Source organism: Leptodactylus fuscus, chromosome 11 (genome assembly GCF_031893055.1).
Source record: "Leptodactylus fuscus isolate aLepFus1 chromosome 11, aLepFus1.hap2, whole genome shotgun sequence".
Lineage (NCBI taxonomy): Eukaryota > Metazoa > Chordata > Amphibia > Anura > Leptodactylidae > Leptodactylus > Leptodactylus fuscus.
Window position 1 is genome coordinate 70,917,458 of NC_134275.1, and position 22,231 is coordinate 70,939,688.

Consider the following 22,231-nt stretch of genomic DNA (forward strand, 5'->3'; position numbering starts at 1 on the left):
AAGTTGTGTATATTCACCTGTACAATTCCATTATGAGAAAATGTGTTAAAATTGTAGTTACACTTTAACGCTAGGTTCACACTATAGCCTTCAGGTTTATGTCCTTTAAGTCCACATGGAAACCTAAAAGATGGAAACTCTGTCCCCTTAAAAAGCTGTTACATGCAGAAACCCATGGAACCCATAGACTATAATAGGGTCCATGGGATTTCCACCTGGTTTCTTCTGAAAATGGCGGAGAGAACATTCCTCCTTGTAGGACTTTTCTCTCCACTAATTTTATGTGGAATCTGGGATGGAGAGGCTCAACCACTAGTGTGAACATAGCGTAAGTCTTGGGCTAAAAATACCGTAGAGGCTATTAACAATGTAATGTAGACAGAGTCTTCAAAATATTGCCTTTGAGCATACTCATGTTTATTTGTACTTTTATTGCCCATAACATGGATGATTGATGTTAAGAAAATATTTGTCATTTCTCTGCCTGAGAAGAGTGGAGCCAGTGATGTCAGTGATAGAGTGGCTTCAAGGGAGAAGAGGAACAAGAGTTCTGGCCTCCAGAGCTGCCCTCCATGCAGGTAGGCTTGGGGCTCCAAGGGACTGGACTGTATAATAGTAATAAAATTGAACCAGTGCAATTGAATGCACTGGTAAGATTTATTACAGCTGACCCCTTTATCTGTCCCACTGCTATACAACTCAAACATCAGCAATCTAGGGAGGAATCTGCAGCATTAGCTCAGGAAAAATACATTTTTTTGCTGCTAAGACATCTTTTTAGTACTATAAAAAGGAACAATGTATCTCTTTGTGTTCCTACACAGGACATGATGACACAGAAGTTGGTATGACAGACTTTTAAGAGGAGGTGGGTTAACGTCATACCTGCCCTATAGAAGATGTTTCATATCCAAAGAAAAGTAAAAAGAAGGTATGTTTTCATTAACATGTCAGATGAGAATGCTATTTCTGACTTTTACAAAAAATCAAAACTCACGTCAAATAAAATATTTTAGTCATCAAAAGATCTGTTCAAAAGAGTTTGATCTAAAGTGTATAAATGTGTAGGTAATGTAATGAAATCTGATCATTTCAGAATAGCAGAGGTACGCTACTGTGTAATGGTTTTACCCTTTATTCACATGACGTGAATATCGTCCGCATTGATTTCGCTGTCAGTGAAAAGGGTCTATTGACAAGATCGATACTTTGACAGTCCATTGTAATGAAGAGTCGAAATATAGGTCATGATCTATTTTTGTCCATTTTCGTGGATCCCTCCATACACTGCAATGTGCCAGAGCAACCAACTCTCTCTACCAGGGCCACATGGTCAGCCTTTATGGTATATATGCCTTTGCTTCCTAGAATAAGAATATTAGTTGTGGTGATATGTCATGTGCTAAAACTGATATTATTCAATTATAATATAAGACCTGTATGCCAATCTAGCATGTGAGAGAGTGAGAGTTGTATGACCTAACACTGTATACTTATGTACATGTCGGAATATAGCTCTCAGTAATGAACAGTATCCTGCTCTTAATGCGCCACCTCCCATTCTTAGATAGATGTCCACACATAGACATAAAGAGAATATGAGAATATTTGGTGTTTTCTGTTGACCTATCAGAAAATGATGTTGCTTTTCAAAAGTTGCTTGAGGGTCCCTTCACACGGCGCAAGCGCTCTACTCATTCTGAGCCGTACACGTGAGCGCTTCTAAACACTTCCCATTCACTTCAATGGGAGCGCGCGTAAAACTGGCTTTACGCGCGCTCCCATTGAAGTGAATGGGAAGTGTTTAGAAGCACTCCCATGTACAGCTCGGAATGAGCCAAGCACTTATGCCATGTGAAGGGGCCCTAAGGCCGGGGCCCCATGTGGTATAAATGCTGTGGTTTTCTTGAGTCGGAAACGCCATGGAAAAAAAATGGGGTGTTTTACAGTCACAGCAAAGTGGATGGGATTCTAAAACCATTGCGGCTTTGTAAATCCAATTATGTCAATTATAACTAAGGAAACGCTGGCAGATTCCCTATAGGTATACAGTAATTGAAGCAGAGAGTCTACAGAGGAAACCACTGCAAACTTTCTATGCAAAGTGCTGTTGGAACATCCATGATGCATTGCCGCCGTGGTTTTTTGCTGCAGGAAGACACGTGGGACCTTAGCTGGTAGGGGTTATTCAGGAATTTTCATGAGTAGTCTGGTGAAACATTAAAAAAAATAAGAAATGCCTAAAGCATTATTTGAATGGCCCCTTAAGAACTTTCTCTAAATCCAACATTATTTTTGACCAGTTAAAAGAAAAAGATCTGCTATCAATTCTATTTGTGTCTCTGTGTAGTTACCCTGAGGGGTAAGGGTTGGAGGAATGAGTTGCTGCCATCTGAAGTGGTTTTTGATCTGATGTTGTTGATTAGAAACTAGCAAATTTTTCAAAAATTCCATTTGGCAACTTCGTCGAATTTTCCGATACAATTTGATCCAAATTCATTTGTGGCGAATCATGTTAAAAAACAGCTATTTCCTGGCTGCAGAAAACCTGTATAGTGGTGCAGAACACTGTGCCTTGCAGTGGTTTTTAGTGATGTCCCACTAGGGGACCTGAACCGGCGATACACTGATCGCTGGTTCAGCGCTATAGACGGCAATACACGTATATTGCAGTCTAAAGAGTAAGTCAACCAATGCAGACGCATAGGCTAGCTTCCTCACTTCTGGGCAGGATCAATAAAGTACTGGGGGCTACTAGTAGCATGGGGTCACTGACCAGACCCCGGGCTTCAGAAGATGCATATCGGTACCCCCCCAATCTTACAGCTGTGAATGCCAAGGGGGACATGTAGCATGGTGGAACCCCTTAGATGCCCTGGTCATGTTTGACCACAGCATGCAAGGGGATAAAACCTGTGATCAGAGCTGTGCTCTGACTGGGCATTATGGAGCAAGGTGTTAGCTGTCAGTTACAGCTAACACCCACTCAACATGCCATGGGCGGTCGCGAAGGGGTTAAAGGGCTGTGACGTTACACGGCTGACTGCTCATTGGGTGCATGCATGGCATTGTGGGTGGTTCCATGTTCCTGGAGTTCTTTGCCCCATGTCCTAACATGTGTTGCAGCCATTTTAGAAACAAATGTGACTCGTTACCACGAAACGTGAGGAAATCCAGATTCGATGTGAATCGAATATTTCCTGAAGTTCAAATTGATATTGTGTGTATGTATATATCTACATTTATGTCTATAATGTATATACCTAGATCTATCTGTGTATATTACTGTTATTCATGTGATACCAATTGAAATGGTAATAAAATAATGATGCAATATGTAAAAGTACATCCACCATAACTAATACTACAATATTAATCATTATATATATTATCAATGGAATTCTTAATACAGCTGTTAAAATGCAATTAAATGTTAAATTGGTTTCTAGGTCCTAAAGCTATATGTGATTATCTATTCTTTAGTATCATATCTACAGCTTACAAGTCTCTAGTAATGGCTATTTATTGGTTATGTCTGTGAGCTTCATTACATTAGACATCTGCTGGTCAGCGGCAATTTCTTCCGACCGTAATACACATGCACTGTCATTTTAACATGTATGTGCTCTTAGTAGGGAGAGAGGAATAAACCACTGCCAGACTCTAGAGGTATCTCCTCTCTCTTCAAATCAAAAGGATTGGGTATGCTGAAAACTAACATGCCCAACCCATCTTTTTGCCAACATCTGCCATAAGGAACAAGGGAAGAATATGCAAATCTGACTTCCATGATGTAATTAGGATGTCAGTGCCTCAAGTGTGCACACCAATAGAGGGCGCTGACTGAGAATGTGCAAGTCTATCTTCCATGATGTAATTAGGAAAACAGAGTCTCAGTCAAACACACCTATAGAGGGCGCTCCCTTTAACATCATGCCGACCTTCTCAGAGGCCTTTGTTTGCAATAATGTTGGGATTATACCAGATACAGTCTTCTCAGTCTTCGATGTATTTGCATCTCATCAGCTTGGCGCAGAGAGGACTGATCTGTCAGAGGTGAGAGGCTTAGACAGGGTTGAGGGGATAGACAAATGGTTCAGGATATATAATCCCAAGAAAAGGTATGAAGTATTCAACATACACAAAAAAGGTGACAAAGGGTTGAGGGGATATTGTCACTTCATAAAGAGAGAACCATCATTAAGGTGTGTGGAGTCTTATTAAGCCATGAGCGGAGCACTCATGGCTTAATAAGACTCCACACACCTTAATGGTGGTTCTCTCTATAAGGAACAAGTCAGATAAATAGTAGATAGCCTATCTAACTGGCTGAAATTGGCATGTTTGACCACATTAAAGTATATATATATATATATATATATATATATATATATATATATATACAGTGGGGCAAAAAAGTATTTAGTCAGTCACCAATAGTGCAAGTTTCACCACTTAAAAAGATGAGAGGCGTCTGTAATTTACATCATAGGTAGACCTCAAGTATGAGAGACAAAATGAGAAAACAAATCCAGAAAATCACATTGTCTGATTTTGTAAGAATTTATTTGCAAATTATGGTGGAAAATAAGTATTTGGTCAGTAACAAAATTTCATCTCAATACTTTGTTCTCTCTCCTTTGTTGGCACTGACAGAGGTCAAACGTTTTCTGTAAGTCTTCACAAGGTTGGCACACACTGTTGTTGGTATGTTGGCCCATTCCTCCATGCAGATCTCCTCTAGAGCAGTGATGTTTTGGGGCTGTTGCTTGGCAACACGGACTTTCAACTCGCTCCAAAGGTTTTCTATAGGGTTGAGATCTGGAGACTGGCTAGGCCACTCCAGGACCTTGAAATGCTTCTTACAAAGCCACTCCTTCGTTGCCCTGGTGGTGTGCTTTGGATCATTGTCATGTTGAAAGACCCAGCCACGTTTCATCTTCAATGCCCTTGCTGATGGAAGGAGGTTTGCACTCAAAATCTCACGATACATGGCCCCATTCATTCTTTCATGTACCCGGATCAGTCGTCCTGGCCCCTTTGCAGAGAAACAGCCCCAAAGCATGATGTTTCCACCCCCATGCTTTACAGTAGGTATGGTGTTTGATGGATGCAACTCAGTATTCTTTTTCCTCCAAACACGAAAAGTTGTGTTTCTACCAAACAGTTCCAGTTTGGTTTCATCAGACCATAGGACATTCTCCCAATACTCTTCTGGATCATCCAAATACTCTCTAGCAAACTTCAGACGGGCCCGGACATGTACTGGCTTAAGCAGTGGGACACGTCTGGCACTGCAGGATCTGAGTCCCTGGTGGCGTAGTGTGTTACTGATGGTAGGCTTTGTTACATTGGTCCCAGCTCTCTGCAGTTCATTCACTAGGTCCCCCCGCGTGGTTCTGGGATTTTTGATCACCGTTCTTGTGATCATTTTGACCTCACGAGGTGAGATTTTGCGTGGAGCCCCAGAGCGAGGGAGATTATCAGTGGTCTTGTATGTCTTCCATTTTCTAATTATTGCTCCCACAGTTGATTTCTTCAATCCCAGCTGGTTGCCTATTGCAGATTCAGTCTTCCCAGCCTGGTGCAGGGCTACAATTTTGTTTCTGGTGTCCTTTGACAGCTCTTTGGTCTTCACCATAGTGGAGTTTGGAGTCTGACTGTTTGAGGGTGTGCACAGGTGTCTTTTTATAGTTATAACAAGTTTAAACCGGTGCCATTACTACAGGTAATGAGTGGAGGAAAGAGGAGACTCTTAAAAAAGAAGTTACAGGTCTGTGAGAGCCAGAAATCTTGATTGTTTGTAGGTGACCAAATACTTATTTTCCACCATAATTTGCAAATAAATTCTTACAAAATCAGACAATGTGATTTTCTGGATTTGTTTTCTCATTTTGTCTCTCATAGTTGAGGTCTACCTATGATGTAAATTACAGACGCCTCTCATCTTTTTAAGTGGTGGAACTTGCACTATTGGTGACTGACTAAGTACTTTTTTGCCCCACTATATATATATATATATATATATATATATATATATATATATATGTATATCCTTTAAACAAACTTTACATAAATCAATAGTATTGTGTGTAGACATGAGGGGCAATACAATTTTACCCATTTTATAGCTTTCTTCTGCAATTTTTAGCAGTTTTTCCATTGCAGGTATTTTCCATAGTTTGCATTTTTCCTTGAGCTAGTAAGAAAAGATTAGATGTGATACACTGCACATAGTAAATAGAAAGAGAACCTGTTCTATAAGTGTTTCTTACAGAATCAGCCAAAGGGCTATGCGAGAAATATTTTAAGAAATATTGACCTGTTATGTTTTGAATAAAATATTTTGATTGTGTTAGAAAACTCTTATTTACACCATCATTACTCTAAACCTACATAGACATACAGTCCATGTCCAAAAATATAAAAATGCATGAAACTCAGAGCGGAAAATGGCAGGAACATTCAGGGCAGGAACAAATAATCATACATTTATCCTCAGGCTCTAAATAAGTATTAAAGACACTTCTCATACAGTGACTGTAATAATGATAACAGTCTTTACAGATACATAAAGACTAGAGATGAGCGAGTAGTACTCGATCGAGTAGGTATTCGCTCGAATACTACGTTATTCGAAATACTTGTACTTGATCGAGTACCACTCACTATTCAAATGTAAAAGTTCAATGCAGAACCAGCATTGATTGGCCGAATGCTATACAGTCGGCCAATCAACGCTGGTTCTTCTCCTACCTTTAGAAGTCTCCGTGCAGCTTCCCCGCGGCATCTTACGGCTCTTCATTCACTCTGCCGCACTACAAGCGGACATGCGCAGTCGGCTCTGCCCAGGCCTGATGCCTGGCAGAGTGAATTCAGAGCCGGAAGATGCCGCAGGGACGCTGCATGGAGAAGACTTCTCGGAGGATCCAGCCCGACCCTCACTCATGGACTTGGTAAGTATAATTTGATCGAATGTTGCCTACCCTTGAAACGAGCATTTCCCCCCATAGAGTATAATAGGGTTCGATATTCAATTCGAGTAGTCGAATATTGAGGGGCTACTCAAAACGAATATCGAACCTCAAACATTTTACTGTTCGCTCATCTCTAATAAAGATGCAATGTAAAAATCATAAAATACAAATTAATGTTAAAAAAAAGAGGTCTCACCAATTGTAACATCTCTGCTTTCTACTTGCTCTTATTGTATTGTACATACTGACTTAAACCTTTGGCTTTTTTTGTGACCACTCTTTTTGATTTTGATTTGGTACTGCTTTGTCTCTCTCGCTTTGATCCTTGACTTGCTGACTACTCTTCTGTGTTGTGTTGTCGTGTCTTATCCACGATTAGTGTTTACACGTATATAGAAAAGGGACTGTCGCCCAGTTTTCCCTGTCATTACGAAAGTTGCGGCAAGTAGGTAGGGGAAGGGGCTGGGTCAAAACTCCTTGGCTGTCTTTCCCTTCCTCCCTGGTTTCAGCAACAGCACTGGAGAATTGCTAAACTAGTAATTCCCTTACAGCAATATAGTTCCTTAGGACCAGAATGGCATTGGCCCCTACCCACATTTTGGGGCAGCTTTCATACGGAGTGATGTGACCCCAAATAACCCACAGATTTGATTACATCTCCACCAGTCATAAATAAAAGGAACACAGAAAATTGATCACCTTAAAAGCAATGCCACAATCAACTCTATATATAAAGATAGAGGGGATATTTCCAAACAGGCAGTGCAATGATATCACCACACAACCACCCCACAATGACATCTCTTTGCAAGAATCGCTTGACCAGTCACATGATGTGCTGCAGTGCCACAACCTTAAACACAAAACCCAAAGGAAGATCGGCGCATGCGCAATACATGCAAATACAAATATTAATGCACACATGCACAGAAGGTTTAAAATGAAATGGATAATTATCTTCTAGTGAATGCATGGAAACAACTCTGTCCTCCACATACATAATAATAATGAAATTCATATTTAAAAAAACTATATGTAATAAATAATATATAATGCAAAGGAAAAAGGAAGAAGGGGGATGTGAAGTGCAAAAGTGAGGAATAAAGAGAGGAAAGTGATGTTGGATGATAATGCTAATAATGAGAATGAAACAATAATTAGGTTACACTAGCGCATAAGAAAAATACATGAAATACTGATAAATATATTCTGACATATAATACATAAGATATGTTTTCATAAAGTTTATAAGTTCAAATTGCACATTTTTTTCTCTGATTTCATATGGAATTACAGATCTAACCCTTTTGTAGATTGAATCTGACAGCATTCTGATAACACACAACAAAAGCCATTAAAAACAATTGAAATACAGTCAAGTTAAAAAGGACTAAATCTGTTTATTTAACTTGTTATCTATGTGAGGGCATAACCTCATTTCTCATTTGCTGGAGACTCAAATATTCTCTTTATTTCAATCTACAGATCAGCTATTCTAAGTACTGACGCTCACCATCCAAGCTCCAGGAACAACACTTATTACTGCAATGTTTTCTTTTCCTGCTATCCTCCATGTAACATGCTCTTATAGGCAGGTTTATAGACTTGATAGAGATATTGGGCTACAGTTCTGATGCCCCTGATGAACCCGGGTTATACAGAGAGGGGGAAATGTGCTGACCTGGAGATGTAACACACAACCCTCATGTGTAATATAGTTCAGTAAAAGGGAAATGAATATCCAGTCCCTTTCTATCTCCTTTAGGCTCCTAATGGCTATGTGTGCAAGTGGGATTATTACTTAGATTGTAAGGGTGATGAAAATAATTGGAATTACCCCAGCCAAATCCTCCCTGCACACTTTCAGTGATTTTTTGTAGACATGTCCAGGATACCTGCAATTATTAGATCAGGTTTTAGATGATGGGTCTATTTCCATTAGCCACCTGGTGTTTGGGATTATATGATAGAGCTGACTGTCTTTACTCATGTCTGAAGAGCTGTAGGTTGGACTTCATGGGGTACTGGAGAGTGATATCCATGGACTCTTGTTTGTCCACTTTTCTAATTGAGTTAATTCAGAATCAGCTTATAGATGGAAGTTAAGGAGTAGAAGCAGCAGTGGCTGCTATTTTATCTTTTTTTATTTCCACCTGTTGCTGTGTCCCTTAAAGGAGTTTTCCAAGCAAAGATGGACAACCCCTTTAACTTTTAAATAAGTCTGGGCAGTGAAAAAAAAAATGCTCACCTGTCTCCGATGCCTCGGGGTCCTCCTTGTGTGTTCCACTCCGTTTGCTTAACGGGTCTCTTCCAGAATTATACCACTGATTGACATCAGCAGTCATGTGACCACTGAGGCCAATCAGCAAAGGGTATACAATATTACTTTCTGCGGCATCACAGGTCTCTTCATGAAGCCAATTAGCAGCTTCACCAACACATCAGGGACAGGTTGATATGCATTTTTTTAAATTGTTCTCACTGCCCAAGGCTTATTTAAAAGTTAAAAGGGTTGTACAATTTTGCCTAGACAACCCCTTTAATATGGAGTGAAGTGTGGGGGCCTGTGGTTGCTCTATGCCTATCCAAGCCACTCAGTAACATCTAGGGCATTAAGACCAGCAGGCCATTGATAGTGAGTGCGGTGATGGTTGGTCCTAAAATCGACTCCAATTATCCCTTAGACTCACCAATAGGAGAAACACTATACTTAGGTATCTTTATTGATGTATGTAACAGCTGATGTTCACATAACATTCGGACATTCATTTTTTTTAAAAGTTATATTTCAGTTTTTTTGTTGCTGGACAATTCATTTCTGTGATATAACTAATCGGGAATGGTTTTATACGTTCTGTGATGTGTTTTGGGAGTCCATATTAATATTATTTTGTATGGTATACCAGAAAGAAGGTAACACACAAGTCTGTGAGCTTGTATATCAAGGTACTTCTCTGTTTATTAAAAATAATCTTAAGTATCTGTAGTTGGAACAGAGAAGATGGCTACTGAGTAGACAATCTCAGAGACAAAGATTATTAGTATTTGCCAGGACTCATTCTACAAAATAAATTACATAATTTCTAGGAAGGTACAATATCATTACCCAAACTATAGACCGTTCACATTATATAGAAATATTGCTTTGATGAATATAAAATGGAGACTCTGTAAAAAATAAATACAGAAACGTAATGCTTATCTTAACAGCTGTCAAGTTGTCAAGGGAAGAAAATATCCTTGATACAGTAAAAACATATACTGTAGCTCAGATGTACAAAACCATTGGGAGTCTCTGTGCTGCTGTGCAGGCCCAAGCACTTACTAGTAGTACTTGCCAACTTGGTTTCTGCAGTGCTGTAGGCTAGAAATCCATTCTTAGTCACTCTGAATGAGCAAATAGTGTAGGCAAGCTCTGTGCACACTTCGGAAGTCAAGCTAATGACTTCTACAATTCTGTAACTCTTCCATATGTATCTCATGATATTGAATTCTTCATCCATTATCCTGCAGAGCACATGATAGGCAATTGCATAATATTTTATGTCTGGAGTTTTATACTATTAAGCATTTGAACTTTCCAGTCCGTTACCTCATTTGTACTCAATAACACTTCATTTATTGAGATTATAAGGTATTTTAAACATTTATGTTGTGCAGTATTTTTAGTCATGTTTTATTTACCAATCTTGTCACATTTTGCTAATGATGCCATTAAATTTTTTCATGTACCTATAAAAGTTAAGTTTAAATTGGTTCTTACCTATTAAACTTGCAAATTAAATAAATTCTAGTCAACGTGTAATGAGCTAGACTGCAGTGTTTGTGATGGCTCGAGCTGATGACAGATTAATCAAGATGTAAAATTAAGGAAATACGTGCCTCTAAGCTGAGATGATGCTACGATGCAGAGGAAAAATCTTCTCTTTTGATACTTGCATTTAATTATGCAAACTTTAAAGAACCGGCTTTTCTTCAAGATCTTAACCCTTTTGTAAAAGTATCAAATTAAAAATCCATCTCTGTAAAACTAATGAGATTACATTAATGAAAGAAATTTAATTGAAAACAACAAAATGGATGTACAAAAATTTACTGTTGCATCGTGTATTTTTTTTTAAAGAATAAATTAGATCTTTTTGTTTTCCAGTTCTCTTTTCATTGAAGTTTTAAATTAAAAACCTCAAAAATCAATGGATTTCGATGAATAGCACATAAAGGACATTATGCAAATAATAGGATACAAACAAAGACTTTTAAAGGTGGAGTTTTTTTCAGATTTTTCATTTGATGGTCTCCCCGCTAGATACACCAGTGTAAATGAGACCCCTATCTATTAGAAGATAAAGAAATCATGGCTGCTTCATTGCAGTACCAGGCACAGTGACATCTGAACCTGTGCCAAAGTCTAATTCGAAGCTATCTTCAATCATGTTTGTTTACTTTTATTACAAAAGTAAACAAATATGGTTGTTTACATTGGTATCTATGGGAACAGACACAGAATCTCTGTCTGTGACTGTTCCCCGTGACAGTTTAATGTCCATTGCTGTCACCTATTTCAGAAGACAGCAACGGACATTAGCAATGATAGCATGAATGCCCCCTTAAAATTTTTATTCTTATTCATTATGTTTCTATTCCCCTAGAGTATATATACTAGCCTCTGCCCACGACTTTGTCTGTGAGTTGTTGGCGTCAATGATCCGCCTATATTCTGCAAATTGCTTCCATCAATGTCTGCTCCGGCGTTTCGACAGCTGTCAAGCTGGCCCACTACTGAACTCATTCCTCGCGCTGTGCCCGTGATTGTTCTGGTATCCCAGCAGCTTGCTAGGAAGCCATATAATGGGCGTGTTGTTGGTGTTGATCCGCCTGCTCTGGCGTTTTGGCAGCTGTCGAGCATCATGGGATTTATAGTAGAGAAAAACAAAAAAGAAATATAAAAGCCAAGAAATAAGAAGATCAGGAGATAAGAAGATAGGGATATGACCACAGTATACAAGAAATAAGACTGGAGCAAGTGATAGGTGTTGAAAAAATTTATTTTGCTGAACTTCTTTTTTTCAAAAAAATGCAAAGCAATTTTTCCAGTATCATACTACTCCTTGAATGTACGCAGCAACAGAGACAGAACTAGAGATGAGTGAACTTATTTGGACAGAACCAGATTTGTCCTGAATTTTCCAAATATTCAGGGCTTGATTTGAACCTAAACCTTTTGGGTTTCACCATCCATGAAACACTATCATATTATGGAGTCTCCTCAGACCCCAGTGTATAATAAGTGAAGGCCCAGAGGAGCTGAGACAAAATAATAATATATTCACCTTGTCTTATCTCTCCTGGGCATTTGCTGGTCCCCCAATGTCCTTTTAAAGCTCCTTTCAACCTCTTGGTGACCTAAAACTGGACTTACTACAAGTGCAAACTTGTTCTAGTGTCTTTTCTTACCATAGAGATTTTGTTATCAAAATTATGACCCAACATCATGATGATTTTCCACTTGACCACTGAGGCCCAATCGCAGGCCACAGCTGTGACCCTTGGGTGAATGATGTTAGCCAGAGGCCAGAAGAGACTTGAAGAAGATGACGGGGGACTTACAGATACCACAAGGTTGCCCAAAGAGAGGTGAGATAAGGTGAGTACATCAGTTTATTATTTTTACTCACCTTCCCTGAGGCCTCACTTATTATATTGTTACCCCAGACTATAATGATAGTGTTTTCAGTTAATCCCAAACAAATTTGATTGGAAACAAACCAAGGGGCTGAACCATGAATGTTTATTGAAGCAAATCTAATGAGGTTCACCCATCTTTAGTCAGAACTGCAATGTGTAAATCCAGCCGTTAGCCAATCCACCTAAGGCTAGGTTCACACCTACACCTCATCTCTGCTTGGTTCCCCATTCCATTTTAGAAATGCAGAGAGAAACATCCCGCAAGCAGAACATTTCTCTCTGCATTTTTCTGGATTTTTTGGACAGAATCCTGGTGGACCCCATTATTGGCTATGGGTTTTGTACATTTCCATGGGTAACCACTTTTTTAAGTGGACTAGGTTTCCATTTGTGGAACTCCAAAGCAGACCCCATGAATGGAAATCCAAACACAGGTGTGAACCTAGTGTAAGAAAAATCTGGTGTATTATAAGAAAATAATATGCATAGCATTGTTGCCCTGCAGTGCTGGGATCCTGGACACAAATCTGGCAAAGGACACCTATATGGAGTTTGTATTTCTTCCTGTGTTTGCAATTTAGATTGTGAGCTCCAAAGGACAAATGTTATGTCATATAGTAGCAACTCACAATCATGACAAGTTATGTGCTGTACATGACATCATCACAGCTACCTATCCATCTATCTGCATATAGCTAGCATTTAGTGCTACAGAATAACCATTACAATGTGGATTCTTATTTATTTATTTTTTTTTTAAGTTTTTTCAAATTATAATTTGACATTTTCTAAATACTTTTCCAACGGCATGAAAATATTGAGATTTAATAAGTATAAGGATACAAAGTCCAGAAATAGCAGCTAACATCCGACATTACCAGCTGAAAAGCTAAACCTGGCATCTTGCCTTCTATGATAAAGAAATGAAAAATGAGTGCAATTATGTTGTTTTTAAGATGTCATTATAAAAGATTCAATATTATTTCACTCAAACATAAGGACAAGAACCAGTACAAATGCAGAACAAGGCATGTGAAGATATGAAACATAGTGGCTGCCATTGGCATAATTCCTGTTAAGCTCAGCAATACAGGATGTTACATGGTCACTATAATTAGAATTCCATCCTTACAACCTGCTTTCACAATCTGAAGAACACTTGTCTGCAAATTAGATATATAATACTATCATTTATAGAAATCCAGTATTTTATTCATTCACCTGCCTTTCAGGAGGGGGTGGCTGCCCCGTATGCTACGTTTGTACTCAGGTGGAAACATGTAGTATACTATGCTGGTTAGTAGCCTATTGCAAAGGTGCAAGTCACTGGATTAGATATGCATGCTAGGGACTAAACACAGTATAAACCAGTATACATTTTGCTGAAATAATATATATGAAGCATTAATTGATCTTTTGTCCAGTACACCAAATATCTAACCTGCAGATGTGGGTATTGCATATCATGGCATATGCCTCCTATAGTTATGGCTGAAACACAAGAGTTAATTTCAGCAAAATACAGAGACTGGCTGATAACAGCAAGTAGAATGACAAGCTATAGAAAACCAGTACAGCACTACAAGCCATAGACAGACCCCCAAACACCTTTACCAGCACTAGCCACATGGCCAGATGAACATCTGTATTGTCACCACCAGGAACTAAACAGGTATGCTCCACTACCAGAAATGAAACCAGAACCCACAATTGACTTATAGGGCTGATCGTAAACAGGAGAATAATGGTCCAGATAAGGGTCAAAAACCAGAAGTTATCTATAGCAGAATCAACTGGCAAACGAATAACCAGAGAATAAAGTGATGATCAGATTTAAGCAATCCAATACACAATTGATCAGGTTTGGAGCCAAAGAAGAGAACTAAATTAGCAGGCACCTGGGTCAGGAGGTAGGGATTTTATATAGGCCTCCCCAGCTGCTAATTGGACAAACCTGGGGAGCTTTTGAAACTGCAGAAGCTTCCCAGGTTCACACAGTAACCTTATAGGTATAGCAGTTTAATAGAGAATCCTGATATATATTGTCAGGGTCTGGGGTTGCTAGATGGGGTGGCATAGACACACAAGTCCAGTTTATTTAGTCCAAAACAAAGGTAGAGTTTATTTTCACTCAAAAATATAGTGCAGCAACAAAAAGAAACAATACAAAAATAAATACCTGCCCCGCTAGGTTCTAACTAAACATAGAATAGGTTACCTCACCTAGGAAAACAGAAATTCAAAAGCCAGTTGAGTCATTCAGGACACAGCTCCAAAAATATGACCTCTCTGTTTGCTCTCCAGCCAAGCTCTGCCAAAGTGTTGTTGCTGGAGCAACTTCTTAAGCCTACTTGACAAGGAGACTCTCTACAGCAGAGTCGCTGTCGGAACATCCCCAAAGTGTGGACTGGAGGGGGGTGGAATGACAGGTCCCACTACCAATCTTACCTGTCATTCCTAAAAATCCAGCCCAGTAACTGGAACTTTGAAATAACCCTCAGCAGACAATAGTTATCTGCTGAGAAATGTTCTTCCTGGAGTTTTCTCATCTCACTCACCTTAGTAGTCTGGGTGAGATGTACACCCCCTCCATTACCTGACCAGCCATCCAGCCATCGGCTTAATATATATATATATATATATATATATATATATATATATATATATATATATATTTCCGAATATGACATTGTAAGTAGGTCAGTACGCTGAGAGGTGGTCAATGGAAACAATTGCATATGTGTCTTGGATACTAATTGATTACAGATGAACAAACTGTTTAATAATGAACTGGGTTCATTGCAAATTTTCAAAAAAATGTGGGTTTGGCTGAACCAAAAAATGTGTGGGCTCATTACCAACAAATGATTATTATACTAATAATAGGAAGCCAAGGGGAGTTGAAGAAAAATGGAAAACACTCATACTCATCTTCCCTCACCATTGCTGGTCTTCATTATATTATGAGATTTTGATGCAAGTATCTTGACATTGATGAACTCCATGTGACCGCTGAGGTCCAACCAAAGTCCCTAGCGGTGACCTGGGACTGCTGACATCACTCAGGAATCCAGAAGAAGATGCCAGGGAAAGAAGAATGGATACCTCTCTGAAGAGACCCCAGAGTATAATAATAACACTTCTGGTTAGTTTGGTGCAAAACCAAACTTGTGGGCAAAACTCACCTATAAATGATATACTGAACTATTGGAAGGCATATACAGTATATTTATAGAGACTATAGGGTATATTAGTTATGGTGTATCCTTCCTTATATGTCTTCTTGGTTGGATGTGCCCAGATACTGTACATGGGTCACATGTTAAGTATTTTGTGTACAAGAAGTATGCTCTCGTGATATGATAACACAAACTAATATGCTAACTATCTTATCTGTAGCTATACATGGCCATTTTTGGTGAATCAGTCTGCAATAGTTTAATGTCCATTGCTGTCATCCTGTGATGGAAGACAGCAATGGACATTAACAACAGTAGTAGAAACACCCCCCCCCCCAATGTCTGTTTTCCAAATTGCCTTATCATTGCTTTCTGTCCAAGGTCACTGTCTTGTCAGTCACTGCTGTGCAGATTTGGATGTGTTAAGTCATTTTATTTGTGACTGCAGTGCAAGAAAAAATGGCTGCCAATTGTGGCCTGAGGGCTAATATTTATGGAAGACTGTGCACAGTGTGGAGAAAATACTTTACTCTGAAGAAGTGTATGAATGGATGGAGTAGCTCAAAGAAGGTTGTACAAGTGCATTATCCAAAAGAAGAAGCCTTACAAGGATGAAAAATAATGTCTAATGAAGATGTGAAGACAGTGTTGCATTCATGGCTTGCAACTCAGCCTAAAACATTTTTTTAATGAGGAAATATCAAAGCTTGTGGACGAAAAGTATGACCAATCAGTGAGAATATGTCAAAAACAAGGTAAATCTTTTCTGAAATTCATTAAAATAAATTGAATAATTTTTGCATCCCCCTTGTAACTTGTATATATAGATGTAATATATTCAGACGTAGTTGCGTGGTTCAGAATAGGGCTTCGTTCAGTATTACAGCCAAATCAATTAACAAATGTTGCTGCCAATTGATTGGTTTTGACCACTTAGAGTGGAATTAAAGGCGTTCTCCAAGGACTGTTTTAATTAGCTACTAAATGCATTTAACCATTTGCCTGCATGTGCTTCAATGCTGACTAACTTTCCTTCCTTTTGCATATGTTGTAAGGCTTTTTATGCCTTCATGTTGCCGCACCGCCACTGGACTTTTTTTTGTGACGTGAAATCCTACCAGTCCTGACATCCCCTTTACCCAGACTTGTTTCTTATTTCTGACCACATCCGCTCTACCTTCGTCTGTAGTCCTTCGGCTTCTTTTGTTTCAGCCCATTACTTGTAACTCTTAGAATTCTGCTGCGGCAATGTGACTACTGCAGGTGGAAAAATATTAGTTGGGAAAGCAGGGTGGAAGAGAATAGTCTCTGGAAAGTGGGTTGATAATGAGGTCAAATGGCAACCAGGTGGAAGGACTCTTTAAGTCAGATGTCAACAGTTCCCATGATGCTCTCTGTCTAGGGAAGATAGCCTGTACCAGGGTCTATGGAAGTCAGACCCACATGAGTTGGGTAGAACCGCTATTTTTGTGGAGATATTGGGTAGTAGGACCTGGGTCTCATAGGGTGGGACACTCAATATGTTAGTCAGTAGCCATACAGCTGAGGAATTATTTTGTACGGTGCTGTTTTCCTGTGATAACATAAGAATGAAGTTGGCTGAGGTCAGTTTCGAACCAAATTCACTGTGTGGAGTGAGAATTCATTGGAGGTTTTTGATGTGTCAACCATCTTGATGAAGAGATGGCGATCCCATGGGCTAAAATAACCCCTGAATTGTCACACTGCCCATGGTGTTTTCTGTGTCTGGCCTCCTGCATCTCCTGCGTCCAACCCCAAATCTTTGGTCCCATCCAACTGTGCCTGATGTTTATCTCTATGTTACTGTGTATGATTTATTTATCCAATCTTTATTCATTTTTACAAACAAAATCAAGGCATGTGGCTACAGGCACATCAAACATCAACCTGACAAATTTCACTTGGGCATCAAAGTAGTACCGCAGCAAACTTGAAAGCTTACAAGAGAAATGTAAACCATGCCTGGTTAACTAAACAAGTAAAACAGGTGATGCTGGAAAAACAGACAGAAATATAAATGTATGTATTTGCCGTCACTCAATAGATATGATAGAATATCAGGTAAGAAATGTAATTGAAGCGGTTGTAGGAGAGCCCTGAAATAATTAGAATGAGTGCAACGGAATCTGGAGGAACCATCTTTGTTCTGCAGCTAGTGTTGCGTATCCTCTGTCCATTACCACACCTACCATCTACTATGTAATACACTGTCTACCAATAAGTATTTGGACACCCATGCAAATGAAGATATCTGCCATCGTTATGTACGTCATGCCTTCCACCTTTAAATAGGAAACGGCATTGGCATTAATAACATGCAAGATGTCCCAAAGTGCAGAGTTGTCCAATTTTGAGAAAGGCATAATTGTGGGGTACCACAGAAATGGTCGATCCTTAACCCCTTCCCGACATGCGCCGTAATAGTACGGCACGTCGGGTCTGTAACTATGGCGACCACCCGGGAGCTGGGCGGCCGCCATAGCCGCCGGGTGTCTACTGCTTTAAGCAGTAGACAACCGGCTCTAATGCCTCCGATCGGTCCCCGGACCGATCGGAGGCATTAACCCCTCTGGCGCCGCGGTCAAAGGCGCCGGAGGCGCCATTTTCCCGGCGGCGCATGGGCGCCACCATTTTGGCTGGGATCGCCGGCTCCTGGAGCATGCTCCAGGGCTGACGTCCCGTTGCCATGACAGCCGGGAGCCTTGTACAGGCTCCCAGGCTTGTCTGCAAATCCTCTCTTTTGCAGGCTGGTCTATGCAGCCTGCAAAAGAAAGGATGCTTTTTTGCAATGCATTGCAATGCATTAGCATTGTAATGCATTGCATTAGTGATCAGACCCCCTGGGGTTCAACACCCCTAGGGTGTCTAATAAATGCAAAAAAAAAAATAAAAAAAAGTAAAAAAAAATATAAAAAAATATAAAAGAATATAAAAAGAATTAAAAGTTCAAATCCCCCCCTTTCCCTAGAACACATATAAAAGTAGTTAAAAACTGTGAAACATATACATGTTAGGTATCCCCGCGTCCGAAATTGCCCGCTATACAAATCTATAAAAATGTTTTTCCTGTTCGGTAAACGCCGTAGCGGGAAAAATAGTCGAAAGTGCCAAACCGCCGTTTTTTCACTGTTTTGATTCTGATAAAAATTTTAATAAAAAGTGATCAAAGCAATAACATTTCCCGAAAATGGTAGAACTAAAAATTACACCCGGCCCCGCAAAAAAAGACGCCCTATGCATCCCCGTACACTTACGTATAAAAAAGTTACGGCCTTCGGAATATGGCGACTTTTAGAAAAAAAATTTTTTAACACAGTTTTGGAATTTTTTTTAGAGGTCAAAATGTAAATAAAACCATATAAATTTGGTATCCCTGGAACCGTACCGAAACACAGAATATAAGGGACATGTCATTTTGGCTGCACAGTGAACGCCGTAAAACCAAAGCCCGTAAGAAAGTCGCAGAAATGCATTTTTTCTTCAAATCCACCCCATTCTGAATTATTTTCCTGCTTCCCAGTACATTATATAGAATAATTAATGGTAGCATCATGAAGAAAAATTTGTCCCGCAAAAATTAAGACCTCATATGGCTCTGGGAGCGGAGAAATAAAAAAGTTATGGGGTTTAGAAGGAAGGGAGTCAAAAACGAAAAACGAAAATCAAAAAATGCCATCAGCGGGAAGGGGTTAAGGGACATAGAAGTTGAATAAGCAATTTAATAACAAAATGATTTCCACTACATTAGCATATGGATTCATATGATGCGATATATCAAAAGAACATGACAGCTACACGGAATGCATGTACTTTCACTCTCATTCCTGCCTGTATATTTATTGTGAGTGGGAGTGCGCTGGTCCCATGAATATGGATGTCTCTATACCTATTTCACTGCCCTGAATCGCTAACAACAGATATTTCCTATTGTTTAAACAGAATATAGCATTTGTCAAAATAAGTTTAATTTCCTTTTCATCAATATACAGTACAGAATGTGAGCGCTTACCAGTGATTTATACTATGTATGCACCGGCATAGATTAAATAGGAATTAGGTTTTCTTCTCATTCTGCCATTTTCTTTCTGCGGATAGACTTGTGGACAACGGAAATGAAAATGTATGGTAATAACTAAAATTCTAAGCACATGTTGACAGGAGCTTTGCATTCCACAGAGCTTCATTATGCACTGTTATGGGAAAACTTCTTGGAATCGGACTTAGAGATTTCAATTGAAATTCAAAGTATTACACTAAGCTGCTACTTGTTGAAAATGTTCAGTTTTATGCGGTAATGTTCGGTATCTAATACCATAATGCTAAGGGAGAAATAATATTTCCTTAACACTTAGAGAGTTAGTTACTTGGTAAGTATATCCCGTGTGAATAATTGTGATTTTCCCAGACAAAGACTGATATGACTAAGGAAGAATTAGTGAAATGAATAAAGTAGGTCTTCAATTGTGCATAGTCATCATGTCATAGTCCCATTAGTGATCCAGACATTGTCATTTAAAGGGGATGTCCACTTTCAGATCAATATTGAGAGACAAATGTTATTGTTTGTATAATAAAAAGTTGTACAATTTTCCAATATACTTTATGTATCAATTCTTCATGGTTGTCTAGATCTTTGCTTGCTGTCATTCATTCTACTTACTCCCAGTGGATAAAACTCTGATCATGATCATGTGATATACAGTCCTTGGTCATGTGATGAACATACAGATGCCGCTCGTTATAGTCACAACACCATAATCATACATCTGCCTGGTAACGAGCTGTGTGCCTGTGTCCATCACATGACCATGGACCGTACATCACATGACCATGGTCAGACTTTTATCCACTAGAAGTAACAGAATGAATGCAAGCATAGATCTAGAAAATCATGAGCAATTGATAAAGAAAGTATACTGGAAATTGTACAACTTTGTATTATATAAACAATAACACTGGCCTTTCAATATTGGTCTGAAAGTGGAAAACCCCTTTAAATACACAAGCACACTTGAAAACAATCACACACACATTACACTAAAAACCTTTGAGCTGTCATAACATGGGTGTTGAGCTCCACCATGGATTATTGATTGCACATACCCCAGAGGTTAGAAAAGCAATCCCACAACATTTTATCCTCTGACCTGTTAGAAAGGTGCATGTTGTAAATTGTAGTAATAGAAATCTTCTAACCAGTGATTGCATTTGCCAGTTATTCACTCCTTTCTATTCTTCAGTTCTTTCCTTATCTTTACGTTAAGCTGATTAAAGGGAGTGTAACACTTTTTTATTATTGAAACTAGATAATGAAATCCATCGCTTTTTCTAATCTGTCATTTTTTATTTATATTAGCTTCTATTGTATTTCTGCTGGTATAAAAAAAAATCCCTACATAATTGACAATTGTCAGTCTATCATTAGGCTTAGTGGTCACACTGAAAATTGCAGGACGTAGCACTGTTTTGAAAAAAAAAAAGAAAAAAGGCTAAGCTGAAACTTCAGTGCACGTACATTCAGTGTAAAGGACTCCCCTGCCACACACACTAGGTATCTGCACATAGACACATATAGGATAGTTAGCATGTCCCTTTGTGATAAATTAACATAAAATAAATTTGTTTTAAAAATTATGCTTAACCAGTAAATTGCATATCTGGACAGGCCCAGCCAAAACAAACATTGTTAAAAGGGTTTTCCAGTCAAAACAATTTAAAAAAAGAAGGTATTTTAGTGCTTAACCAAGAGAGATGAGAGAAAGTATGTATGACTGGTTATTAGAGATGAGTGAGTAGTACTTGATCGAGTAGGTATTCGATCGAATACTACGGTATTCAAAATACTCGTACTCGATCGAGTACCACTCGCTGTTCGAATGTAAAAGTTCGATGCAGAACCAGCATTTATTGGCAGAATGCTATACAGTCGGCCAATCAACGCTGGTTCTTCTCCTACCTTTAGAAGTCTTCTCTGTGCAGCTTCCCCGCGGCGTCTTCTGGCTCTGATTTCACTCTGCAGGCATCGGGCCTGGGCAGAGCCGACTGCGTATGTCCACTTGTAGTGCTCTGCCCAGGCCCGATGCCTGGCAGAGTGAATGAAGAGTCGGAAGATGCCGCGGGGACGCTGCACGGAGAAGACTGCATGGAGGATCCAGCCCGACCCTCACTCGTGGACTTGGTAAGTATAATTTGATCGAATGTTTCCTACCCCTGAAACGAGCATTTTCCCCCATAGACTATAATAGGGTTCGATATTCGATTCGAGTAGTTGAATATTGAGGGGCTACTCGAAACGAATATCCAACCTCGAACATTTTACTGTTCGCTCATCTCTACTGGTTATGATTTTTCCACATACACCCTGGACCT